Raw genomic sequence first — 12,677 nt, forward strand, 5'->3', positions numbered from 1 at the left:
CTAGTAGTTGTAGCTCTCTTTTATTTATAGATAAGGCAGAATTAAAGACGTAGTGGGATAGGTTGTATTCAGTGAAACCAAAGCAGAATAACATCTCAAAGAGCCTGAGCGACCCATGCAGATAACACGAAGTCTATCAGAAGCTATTCTAAGGTTTTCTCTAAACAAGTCAAAAGACACATTTTACCATTTCAGTCTTTTGTTCCTGTTTATATAGCTTCAGACAGTTAGCTTAGTCTTCAGTTGAGTGTCATACAAGTTTTATTGGGGAGTATTTCAGCTGGTGTTGTAGTCCCTGAACTGTGGTGTTTCATTCAGATCTTTTGTTGTGAACAATGGAGAAGCACTTATGAGAGAAAGATTGGCCTTTGGAGTCAGTAGATTGTCCCTCAGGCTGCAATAAATGAACGTTGTGTAGAAATCAGAGAAAATAAAGCAATGGATGTTTGAAAAGGAGATCACATTCATGTTTTTATACACATATAAATCTTAAATAAAACTGACAACGTACTACATGCAGACATATATTGCCTCAAGCTTGATGCAGCAGAGCTGATTGCATTCACAGCGTAAAATTTGACTCGGCTCACTTGCTGTAGTGTTTGGTGGGCATTCGTGTGGCAAAGCTGATCCGGCATCCGTTCTCTGTGATCAATCTGTAACTAAAATAATAATCTCAGGAAGGAAATAAGCTGATAGAGTGAGCCACAGTATTTTTCATGCTGCACTGTGGCTCTCCATTGTTGTATAATCATCAGTTTTGTGGTTGGTTACAGGGGCTCCTTGTGCATGTGGAAGAGGTTGTCATTACTGGCTTTAACAAATCAGTTTCTCAGCTTGCATTATCTTCTCCTGACAGGCTTATTATGCTCAAAGACAAGAGTTAATGTGTTCATTAGGCTCGCAGTGATGAACTGTGTGCAACTTGTGTGTCGATTTAGGAAACTCAGCAAGAATAAGACCTGACTTCTGATGCTTAATATTATACTGTAATACCAGCATTTGCTCACAGAAAGTGTGCCCACTATTTCTTATTATGTATAGGCTTTTGTGCTCTAGTGTCTGGTAGGCAATTTGACAACTTTTTCAGCTGATTACTTGATATTTATGTAATTTATGTAATCGAAATCCTCTATTTTTGTTATGCTCTGAAACTCCATTATTAAACCATTTAAGAACTGTGAATGGGGAAACACAACCGTTGTGTTTTCAACCACTGTGGTTTGATTTGTGACTCTTAAACTGATGTTATTTAAACCACTATCACAATTGCAGCCTGTAGGCAATATAGTGTGTAGACTTGGTTGTACAGCCATATTTTATTACGTTAACAAGCCTCTGCTGAGGCGATTCAGTCTACCTGAGTGTGCTTCAGTTGGATGGATAAAATTCCAGGATGCAAACTTTCATCTTTTACGTCAAATAGTTCGCACCATTTCTTCACTTTCTTCTTCTTAAACATTTTTACAAGTCTTTCAGATTACCTTCAAATTACACGAAACTGGGACATTTCTGTGTGATCTCAGGCAAAGTAATATAAAGTAGGATTTAAAGATCTAAGTGCCAAATAAGAGGTAGTGCTATGTATTACTTTTTAATAAAGGCACAAACGTCCTCTTTGTATTAATTATGCAGAACCAGCAAGTATATTTTTTCTGGAAAAAATATTGACTGTATATTGCTAAATCTAAGCAACTTATTTTCTAGGGGTACATACAGTATAATACACTTGGCTCATCATTCTGCACAACTGAAGCCCAGTGGATTGATGCTCTGCTTACCTAAAGGTTTTAAAGTTTACTTTGAGCGTTGAACTATAAATTATTCATGTCCAAATAATTACCTCTGTGTTTGGTTGCCTCGCTGGTGTAAACAAAAGTTGACAGGCTGATGCTGACAGTTGTTTGATGATGGATGTAAAGCATCAGTACATATTTCTTTAACGATAGGCATTGGCAGCACCTGCACTTTTTGCTGGTACTCTACATTTAATGGGGGAAAAAAAGAAAAAAAGAAAGTCGAGCCTGGTCAGCATGTAGACGCGATTGCAACAAGGGCTGGGTGAGGCCTCTTTGCAAGAGTGCATCACTGTTGGTATTTTGACTAGTAAACTTTGGAATGTGTGACTGTCAGTACTGCTAATGCTCACAATAAGCCTGAGCAGTGAAGTGAGTCAGTCCGACCCCCTCTGTTCACATGCTTACCTGTGATGTCACTCACAATGCCCACATTGTGGTTAAGAAATACTGCAGGTTCACTGCCCTGCTGACATAAATTTCATTCCATCCCTTGGTGTTTGTGACTTTAGCATCTTGGTCTATGAACATGAACATTAACATAACCCGTTCCTCCGATTACAATATGTGCTGCAGATTGAACATGTCATTGGGACAGGGATTTCTAGCCAGCTTTTACAGTCAGTAGGATTCTACACTGCCATTCACTTCTCCCAGACTTCCTGCCAGACTGTGAGTTTGACTTGTTATTGACTGAGTTACTTGTTTGCCTCTGTAAAATTAGCCATGTTGTTTTTGTGTGTGTGTGTGTGTTGATTTAAACTAATCTTTATTTCATTGTATCCGCTAACAAAGAAAACCATTGTGGTTCAAAATGCTAAGTGCAAGATCTTTACACAAGTTCAATACACCAAAAACAAATTATGTAAAAACATCGTACAAGTTGACTGTTTTCATTCAGTGAAAACACAATGACTGCAGTCAGTTTGGTTCCTCAGAAATGCTTTCTTGTTTGCATCAGATGTAAATGCTTTCGTTGTTGTAACCCAGGCAGATGATAAGACCCTATATTGTTGAGGGATTTCTCAGTTCCTGTCAACCATGTCTCCTACACAAAGATAGAAACAGCTCTGGTAGTCTCTCTCTCTTTTGCTGCTCTTCTTGTATTGTATTGGATAGCATCAGTGGTGGCTTGTATCTCCTTGGGCAGCATACCATGCCTTATCGCAAATTAGTAAGAAGTCCTTTGAATGCACTGAAAGATGCATAGTTTTTCATTCCAGATTACACTTCCCAAATTCATGTCCTTTGACTCGGATCCCTTGGTTTAATCAGTGCTAATCAGTCAGGTTCAGTGTTCACCGATTCCTTTATTGAATAAAAAAAAATGTAATTCACTGATGTTATTAGAGTAACTTTATCTTGGTCTTGTGTGTCTGGATGCGCTCACTCAGGCACACAGGAGTGAAATGTTTTTCAGCTCCATCTGACACACTCAGCTAATTACTGGAGCGGGAGACACCCCCATTCTCACACACTGGCACACCAAGAGGGTGGCCATATCAGCCCGTCTTCTCACTGGCTCCCTGGGGACAAGCTGGGAATTGAACTGTTTATGCATGCAGTATTTTATTCGCTGTCACACAGTAGGAACAGAGGCCCCCGCAGAGTGCTGGAAAACGTGCCGCTTTGATTCTGTGTGGCTTGTTCACAGTAGAACCTCAGGCTACTGCTAGTTGCAGCCATTGTACGTGCAGCATTTCAGAACACTGGCAGGTAATAATCTGCACCTTGGCGACAAAGGAGAGAGCTTGGGAGTGTAGGTGGAAGAGGAAAGAGCCAAAGACGAGAGCGAGTGGGCAGGTAGCAGAGGCTCCTTTGAGAGTGGATAAACAGTGTGAACACTTAGCGATTTCCTCTCCCTTCCTGTCTCTCACTGACTCTGAGTGGGCAGTTAATGAGTCTGAAAGCTTCTCCCTGAGATCTGTCAGCCGAGAACGAGATGAAACTTCTAGTTCCAGCTACACCTGAAGAGAAGCACTCTGTTGCCCACTAATAATCAGTCCAATGTATAGAAGTTTTTTAAATTTCTTTTTACTTTTTAGCTTCTTTGTTAGGTTACTATGTGGCTCCAAAGGTCCTGTAATGCACATTAACCACATGTTATTAGACTAAGTATTATTATTATGCTTTTAGAACAGAATAAAGTACAGTCAGCTCCTAATGGTACCCAAAATTTACTTTAAAGTTACACTGTGTAAAATCTCACCACTAGATGTCAGTACATTGCAGATTTCTGTCAAATGAATTCTGTTTTCTTAACCCTTCCAATTCAAGTGCATAATCCTAGCTAGAATGGCCGCTGTAGGACAAACAACTCTGGCCACTGTTCATCTGTGGTGAGTGTGGGCAGTCAGTCCACTGTTTACCTCAGCTGTCAATATGCCAAATGTTAACATCTATTACTCTGGAGGAGACTCTAAACCTTTATGAAAGGAGTGAGATACACGTCAATGAGACTTTTCTGTTTTTAAGAAGTTACGTTTTTTTGCTGCTGTTAGCGTCTGTTAGCTGCTGTTAGCCAGGATTACTGAGACTTCTTTGAAGTGGATTTAAAATTGTTGGACCGTAAACTCTCATATGACGTGACAATGCAATCAAGCTGTGACACCTGACCAAGCCTGGTTCTGCTGGATGTTTCTTCCTGTTAAGAAGGGTTTTTACTCCCTGTTGTTGCCAAATTGTTGCTCAAAGTGGTGGGTTGTTTTTGGGGCTTTTTCTCTGTAGCGTCTTCACCTTACAATATAAACTTCCACAAGGCAACTGTTGTTATGATTTGGCACTACATAAATACAATGGAATTTTTCTATTATCCAATCCAAGTTAAGCAACCTCAAAAAAGACTTACTATACTCTTAACATAGCATGTCATGCACACTATGAAACCTTTAACCTTTTTAAATAATAAAGGTCCAGAGGGGTTCTCTCTTCATTATAAGTCAAAAACAGAAAACCATTAACACATAACTCATCACCTGCCTGATAAGGTGCAATTCCAAAGGATCCTTTTTAAAGTTGGTGTATTACAGGTTTGTTGTTCAAGTTGCATTATGTTGCACAGATGTTGCTATTGTTCACAGCCTCTGTATCTGCTTCCACAGAAGGTGCATTGTTTCTTTAAAGGCTTTCAGCTTGGACAGCCAGACAGGAGGGGTGAAGTTAAATAATTCTGCTGTGATAACATCAACAGATCTGAGCTTGCCCCACTGTGTTAGCCTTTCGCTCATAAAGCTTAATGGTGCACTGCCATAAAATTAAGTGTAGCTGAGTTTTGGTTTGGGATGAAACAGACTGTATAACCTTGGTTTGGCTATACCACCACTTAAACTAATTCTTGGAACAGTTTTTAGGACTCTCACTCCCACTGAAACCTCTCTGGGGGTTTTCTGCTGTGAGGTTTAACTTCACGCTTCCTAATTTATAAAAAATGAAAAAAATGACAACAAATAGCATGCAGTTGCAATTGTAACAAAAGATCAGTGGCTGGGTTGATCGGGACTGGTTTCATTTTTTTTAAGCCGCCAGGCACACAAATCTGAGCTACTGAAGTTGTGACATGTATGATTTTGAAAACATCCTGCAGATCTGTGCCTTGGGGTAACTGAGACAGACCTGGTGGTTGCAAGGGCTACATTTTCTTTTTATTCTCATAGATGCCCTTAAATGGAATTAAGCATGATTCATAGAGCTCACAGTACACATCTCAGCAACGCAGACTGGTGCACAGCTAATGCAATAGCTAGTATTATTCCAAGCACATAAGCTGTTTTTATTTGTTTTCATAGCTCTAGATAGACTATAGACTAAATCGATTCTGAAGTCTTCTCTGTTTCCTACAGTAAGAGTAACTTTTGTTCAGTGTTTTGGCTCACAGTGCAACATGATTATCTCAGTTTCTCTCTCCCACTACAGCATAGGATTCAACACAAGACTATAAATCAAGCTTTACAACGAGTGAGCAGATAGAAACATTTTTTTTTCCAAGGGAGTACTTTGATAAAACTTGTTAAACAGAGCTTGGTTCTTGTGAGAATCAAATGTGTGGATGCGCTGTCGTCTGTAACCACCCTGTCACACTTTTATGTAACAAAGTGAAGACCTTGGCAGTGGACAGACTTTTGTGTAGATTAATAGACTGCTGTTTGCTGTTTGATTTGGGCACTGAAAGCAAACACTGATGTAGTCATCCTGGATAAAACCACCATGTTCGCCACACAGCACATACACAGATGGCTGAACAGCTTGCTTTGACTTTCCCCTCTGACACTTTTTTTTTTGTGGGCGTTGGAGCACAAGATCTTCATTCGCCATGGATTCATCTTCCTGGGATTGGGTCACTAAATATCTTATCATATATGTGCCAAATACTCATTATTCCCATCTCCCTCTGCTTTCTCTTGGGGTATGGTGTCTGTTCTGTGCCCCAGGTGGTGGCCATATCCCCTAGCTCTGAGCGCCAACATGGAGGCTCTCCCTGGAGGACCAAGGATGGCTGAAGGAGTGAATACACCCCCTTTACTGCTCTCTTTGTAATGGAAGCTCGATGCATTATTTATGTAGCTGGTCAAGGTAGTTCACGTATTACAGATGGCGTTATAATGTGTAATTCCGCTTTACTGCATTTTCTGCCTATAAAAAATACATTCAGTATTTGAAGGCATTTTTTTATCTGTCTCTTTGAGAGATACAGTATACTCCTTAAGGAGTGTTGAAGTATTATTAAACAGAGGCAAAAGGGAGAGAAAAGCAGCCGCTAAGAGTGCATTGACTGTCCCTGGGTGTCTTCCTGCACCATTCACTGCACCCAGCAGGTTGATGAGTGGAAGAGCTGTTTGGCTTCTTGGTAGAGGCTGGGGTCATTGTCCGTGCTTTCATGTCCTCAATAGCTGCGGGCTCCCTGCTGAATCTACTTGATATTCACTTCTTTCTCTTGCTCTGTCCTATTGAAACTAACAAGCCTCAACCAGAGATAGTACAGTTCCAGTAACTGGGATGCAAAGGAATCAAAAACCAGAGCTAAGAAAAACTAGTTAAATGTTTTAAGCGTGCTTACACAATGGCTTCAATGTTTTCCACATGTTCACAGCAACTTTTATCGCTATGATCCAAAGAATATTTTCAGGATGAGGCTGAGTTCACTTTCAACACGGCCCTTTGTCAGGACTTGTTGAAGAATGAGCTGAAGGAGGCGCACCTACCCACACTCATATTTAAGGCAGTAAATGCCAGAAATAACACAGCTCGGCTCACCCAGGAGCTACAGCGCTTAGACTCATTGATATTCACATTATTGACCTGCCTGGATGCATTCCTAAATAAACATCGGAGGGATGGTGTATGTTTCCATCTCAGATGTGGTTCAGTTATAAATGTGTCCAGCTGTTACTGGGCTCCCCGTATTTTTCCATGCAGTTATATTACCCCCCACCCCATCCCATCCCATATGAGCGGAGGAGTTGGGGAAATTTGCAAACTGCGTTTCAAGAATAAATCTTGCGTGGCTACTGTGGAGAAAAGTCCACCAGTCTTCCGTTTGTTTTTTTAATTTCGCCTTCACCACACGGGAGCCCTTCAAGTCTTTCAGCCTGCGTGAGTCAGGCTGTGCCAGCGTGGTATTGGCGGGTTTGTACCGCTGTGCTTTTCTATATATTAAAAAAAAGCGAGAACGCCACCGGTGTTCCAGATCAACTGGCGTTTAGATCAACTGGCGTTGGTCGAACAGATGTGTGGCAGTCTTGCGTTTCAGGAGCTCCTACCGACAAACCAGCAAAAAAAACGCCAAATGTGTCATCTGTGACACTTGTGAGGTTATCTCAAACACACTCCGTCAGTCTTGATGCTGTTGAACAACAAAATGTTTAAAAATGTGGCGAGTTTACCTGGTGATATCCTCATGCGCGACGCGATCGCGAAAACAGCAAACAAGTAACACCACGCCGTTGTTGTTCACAGGACAGCAAGAGTAAACGATCGGGAGACCCTTGTCGTCGTTATCGTTCCACTCGCACGGTTTATTTCACCGAATTCAGCGTTTTTGCTCCACAACTAAAGCGAGCAGTTTGCTCTGTGCACTAACATGGACTCGAGTCAACCAGCGCCACCTCTGGCCAAGTGCCACAGCCTACAGCCAGATCAACCTGTGACACACATCTGCACCACGTTTGAATTCGTGTCATGCACATTTGCACCTTTCAATTGTGTGTTTGTGCGTCATGCAAACAAACCTTTGAAATGAATGAAATGATATCATGTATTTAATATCAGCCTACATTTGTACAAAATGCCAAATGACATACACATAAGAATCACCATCCTGATATCAATACTTTTGCCCATACGAAAAATGTCGTGAACACACTAATATTTCACCAGTGTTGTAACATCACATGTCGTTAGCGTAGTCTGTCTGTGTCTTCCCTCTGCAAACAAACATGTTAGAGTTGGTTGTGATATACAGTCTGCATAAGTGTGGTCAATCTAATAAACATTTGTAAGGAGATGGCAGTTACTGTGAATGTACAGCAGGTGATTAGTAATAAACAGCCAGACAATGACTCTGACAATCTCATTCAATCTTGCAGATTGCACCTTCTGTGGAAAGTGGTACCACACAGTGTGTGTGGACTTCCCCTGTGCAGAAGGCGACTACAAATGTTGTGGGTGCTAAATAAACAGAAAAAAGTGATCCCTGTTGTCTTTGCTTACTGATTGTTTTCAGTGTTGACAATCCACATTGCTGGCATTGCATCTTTCAACATGTTTGTGGGCAGATTTGGATGTACCAGGGGTAAGTGCAGCCACTCAGCCTCTACTCACTGTGATCATAGCAGCAGGTGCAGATGTGTCACAAGTTAATCTAGTAGTGGGCTATGGTCATGTGTTAGTGGTGGGAACAGTCATATCCACTCACTCTCACTGGCTGTTTATTACTAATCACTGTGTAACTGCTGTGGATTCACAGTAACTGCCGTCTCCTTACAAATCTTCATTAGATTAACCACACTTATACAGACTGTATATAACTCCAGCCATGTTGATGAATTGCCTATATTGGCTGGAAATATTCATTTTCAGGGAAAAGACACAGACAGACTATGCTAGCGACATGTGATGTTACAACACTAATGAAATATTGATGTGTCATATTTGTCCAAGGCGTATTTCATTGTTATGGAAAAAGAGAATATTAAAATCATGATGACCAATTGGAGTGGTGATTTCTATGACTTTGTGTATATAATTTGGAATTTTGTACAAATGTAGGCCAATAAGGAATATATGATATCATTTCATTCTTTTCAAAGGTTTATTTGCATGACGCACAAACACACAATTGAAAGGTACAAATGTGCATGACACGAATTCAAACGTGGTGCAGATGTGTGTCACAGGTTGATCTGGCTGTAGGCTGTGGCACTTGGCCAGAGGTGGCGCTGGTTGACTCGACTCCATGTTGGTGCACAGAGCAAACTGCTCGCTTTAGTTGTGAAGCAAAAACGCTGAATTCGGTGAAATAAACCGTGCGAGTGGAACGATAACGACGACAAGGGTCTCCCGATCGTTTACTCTTGCACCCCGGCTACCTTCCTTTCTTTAAACCCGGACCGTGACATCATCGCCTCTCGTGTTTCACTGTGTCCCTACTACAGGGCGCACGCGGCAGTCAGCAGTCCACACTGAGCCGTGTGTGAGAGCAGAGCAGCCGCGGACGGGGAAAGCGCACCCTACGACGCACGCTTGTTCTTCACTGACAAACTGTTCACGTCGTTTTTTGCAACGTTCACATCTGGATAAGACGGTGTTTGTTGATGTTGTTTTTCTTTTTTGTTTTACCTGCTCGTTTTCTCGCCTGCTTGACTTCACTGCGATTTGAAGCCGCCTGGACATTCATGGAAGCGTTTCTTTGTAAGTAAAAAAGACAAGCAGACCTCAGGCTGTACTGCGTGCCACTTGCACTGAACGGGATTTACTGTGAAGTAAGGCGGTAGTGATTTGGGATATTCGGGATGTGAAATGTATTGACGCTGATGGCTGATGCTAGCAAAAGGCTATTGAGATGCAGCCCCCGTGATTGCCTTGTACTGTATTGCAGCTCTAATCAGCTCCGAGCAGGCTCCAGTCAGCGTTTTGTTCTTTACATGGCTTTATGCTGGACACTACCGTTCTCCATAATACCGCATTTTATCTTAGTTGGGGTTCTTGTTTGTGTAATGGCACACATGCTGTGGTGCTTATGACCCCTTATGTGGTATCTTTGATCTATTTCTCGTGTTTTTGTTAAATACATGTAATAGATCATCCTTATGGTTAAGTGCAATGGTTCAAGCTTGGTGTGAGAAACGCTTCCTTCCTACTCTACTTTGGATCAAAGCAGTTGAATTCAAATATGTTATTCTTTTTTAAAATGTTTTACTGGTGGTCAAATGTGATAACAGGAGTTTTGATGGAGACAGCAGTTTAAGTAAGCCACATCAGGGGAAATACTTAAATAAAATCTGAGACTTTCTCATTCTGCGTTTTAGTTTTTGAATGCTGTTGATGCAAATCGAGTTTCATGCTTTTCCGAGTGTATTATCATGGTTTCATGGTGCAAGTTTTAAACCACTCTTTGCAGCTATTGAAGAAGCATTTCCATCTCACTTTTTCAGATTTTTCCATCACTTAACTGCAAGCAGTCCTCAAGCCTGGCAGTTCTCACCCTCATGGCTCTGTTTTGTTGTATTAGTTTTTTTAAAAATTCCTTACAATACTGATCTGCGCAGTGGTTCTGTGATCTTTAAAACCTTTTATCTGTCCATCACAGTCAGTAGAGCCACAATTACAGTCTTTCCAGCAGTGACCAAGACCATGCACTCTTTTAATAAACTGCTAAGCTCTACGTTGCGACAGACTGGATTTTATTTTTTAATTTGGATTTTGTGGTTTATGCCAGAATTTCTTGGAATAACCAAACAATTAAGTAGTTGAGCCTTTTCCTCCTATCCTTATCAGATGTGTTTTTATTCATGCTGTTCGCTGTTTTCCTTATTTCTACATTCATGTATGAGCTGCGGATCATACTCAAGCATCATCTGTAAAGGTAGTTTTTGGATTTGATTGCATTTAGACTGGAGATTGAGTTTCTCTGTATTTGTCCCCTACAATTGAACAACATATAAATGGTATATCTGTGGGGGGACTAGTGTGGTCAGGACTCAGTGGGGTTTAAGTGATTATGGGATAAAGTTAGAGTGGAGAGCATTAATTGGATGTTGGCATACAGACGTGGAACATAGTGGCGTATCACAATAAGGATGAGATACTTGTCAAATCGAGAATAATAAGGAGAATAATAGCCATTCTGTAGTTAGTATTCATTCACTTTGCGTGTGAGTGTATTCAGTCCATATACCCACTGTTGTTTTATGAATGGGATCTACTCTGGGCTGGAGCACTCCATCAACTTAAACTTGAGTCCTCTGCAAAACATTAACAGCATTCACAAGCTAATGTCTCTTTAACCAATCAGTGTGATTTAATATAAATTGGACTTTTAGACATTTCAACTGGAATTTTAAAGGTATAAAGAGTTGATTTGAAAATTTTGGATGGGTAGGTAGCTTTAGATAGGCTATCCAAATAAATGTTATGAATGGGAGGCACAGGGCAGGCCCAGAATAATGGAGATAAACAGATGCCCTGATGATCTCTGCTGATCCAGCCCCAGCAGTCACTGAGCAGAAGACATCAAGGACAGGCAAGGGCGGGGCCCCATTTGTTTTCAATCATCGACTCATGAGAGATAAACCAGCAAAATGGCAAAAACTTGAGATGGATGTCAGCCCGTTGAAATGCAGTTGTGTACAAACCAATTGTTATTGTGTACTGTTTACATTTTTGCAGAGATATATGGATAGAAAACAATGGGTGAAATGTTTAAAAGCATTTCCTTTTCAAACTCTGTCTTTTAGATTCACATGTAGTTGTGTGATGGCAGCAGAAGCAAAAATGTGTTCATGCATTTTGTAAGTAGGGAAAAAAAAACACCAGAGGAAAGGCTCGGGCTCATGTGCAGGCAGCCTGTGGTGAGGAAACCTTTTCAGTTCTGCATGATTTAAAATTTGGCTCTTTACTCCAGTATGTAGCAAAAAAAGGGGAATGAACACATAAAAGCTGTTCTTACTTCTCACTTTAAGCTTAACCTTTTAATGTTTAGAAATTTGAACGTATAAAAAAATAGTAGTCAATAGTCCAGTTCTTAATTTTGCATTTGATTGACTACTCCACCACCACCACCACCACCACAGCCTCTCTCACTATTTCTTTAAGGAGCTGACCTTGATTAGAGTTTGTGTTATTTTAGGGTGCCACACTTATGCTCTTTGTCCTGCAACAGACCTAAATAGCTGTGGTAGCTCTACAAATGGTAATAGTGATGGTATATAGGCATAATTTCTATATGCGCAAATATAAATACAATTTTTTTCTGATACAGCCGTTTTGTATGCAAGCCTAGTGTTGTCTTTAATGAAGCTTGAAATTGAACATGGAGTAGTTAATAAGGGAAGTTTCACAACACTGAAAGTGAAGGTAGAAACTTTAGATGTGTGGCAAGTATATGGGTGGGAAGATAGTATTTGGTTCATCAGCAGACCTTTAAGGAACCATTCCTTTTGTTTAATGAGGAACAGCTGGGACTGGCCTCTGGCAGAAGGTCACAGTGTAGCTTAGTCTACAAACATAGGTGTTTACCTCCAGCATACTTCCTAAATTTTCCCCATAAATGCTTGGTTTCACTTCTTTCAGCCTTTGTGTCTGTTTTTTCTTTCCACAATAAGGCAGCTTGTTTCCATGACTCTGAAATCTGCTTGAATTGCCCGTTCAGCTGTGTCACCTTGACAC

General features: G+C 40.9%; 1 protein-coding gene across 10 annotated transcripts in view; it reads left to right on the plus strand.

The window, feature by feature from the left end:
- The window catches only part of LOC113026584 (pleckstrin homology domain-containing family A member 5), a 92,813-nt gene that overhangs the window by 30,678 nt on the left and 49,458 nt on the right, over positions 1-12,677 (plus strand). The window contains exon 1 of one of the 10 annotated variants that reach the window (XM_026175528.1): positions 9,377-9,701. The exons of the other annotated variants lie outside the window; for them this stretch is intronic. The gene's annotated coding sequence lies outside the window, so the exon portion shown is untranslated. Of the gene's footprint in view, positions 1-9,376; positions 9,702-12,677 lie in introns of those variants that run through there. 10 annotated transcript variants of the gene reach the window in all.

Source organism: Astatotilapia calliptera, chromosome 7 (assembly GCF_900246225.1).
Source record: "Astatotilapia calliptera chromosome 7, fAstCal1.2, whole genome shotgun sequence".
NCBI classification, from domain to species: Eukaryota; Metazoa; Chordata; class Actinopteri; order Cichliformes; family Cichlidae; genus Astatotilapia; species Astatotilapia calliptera.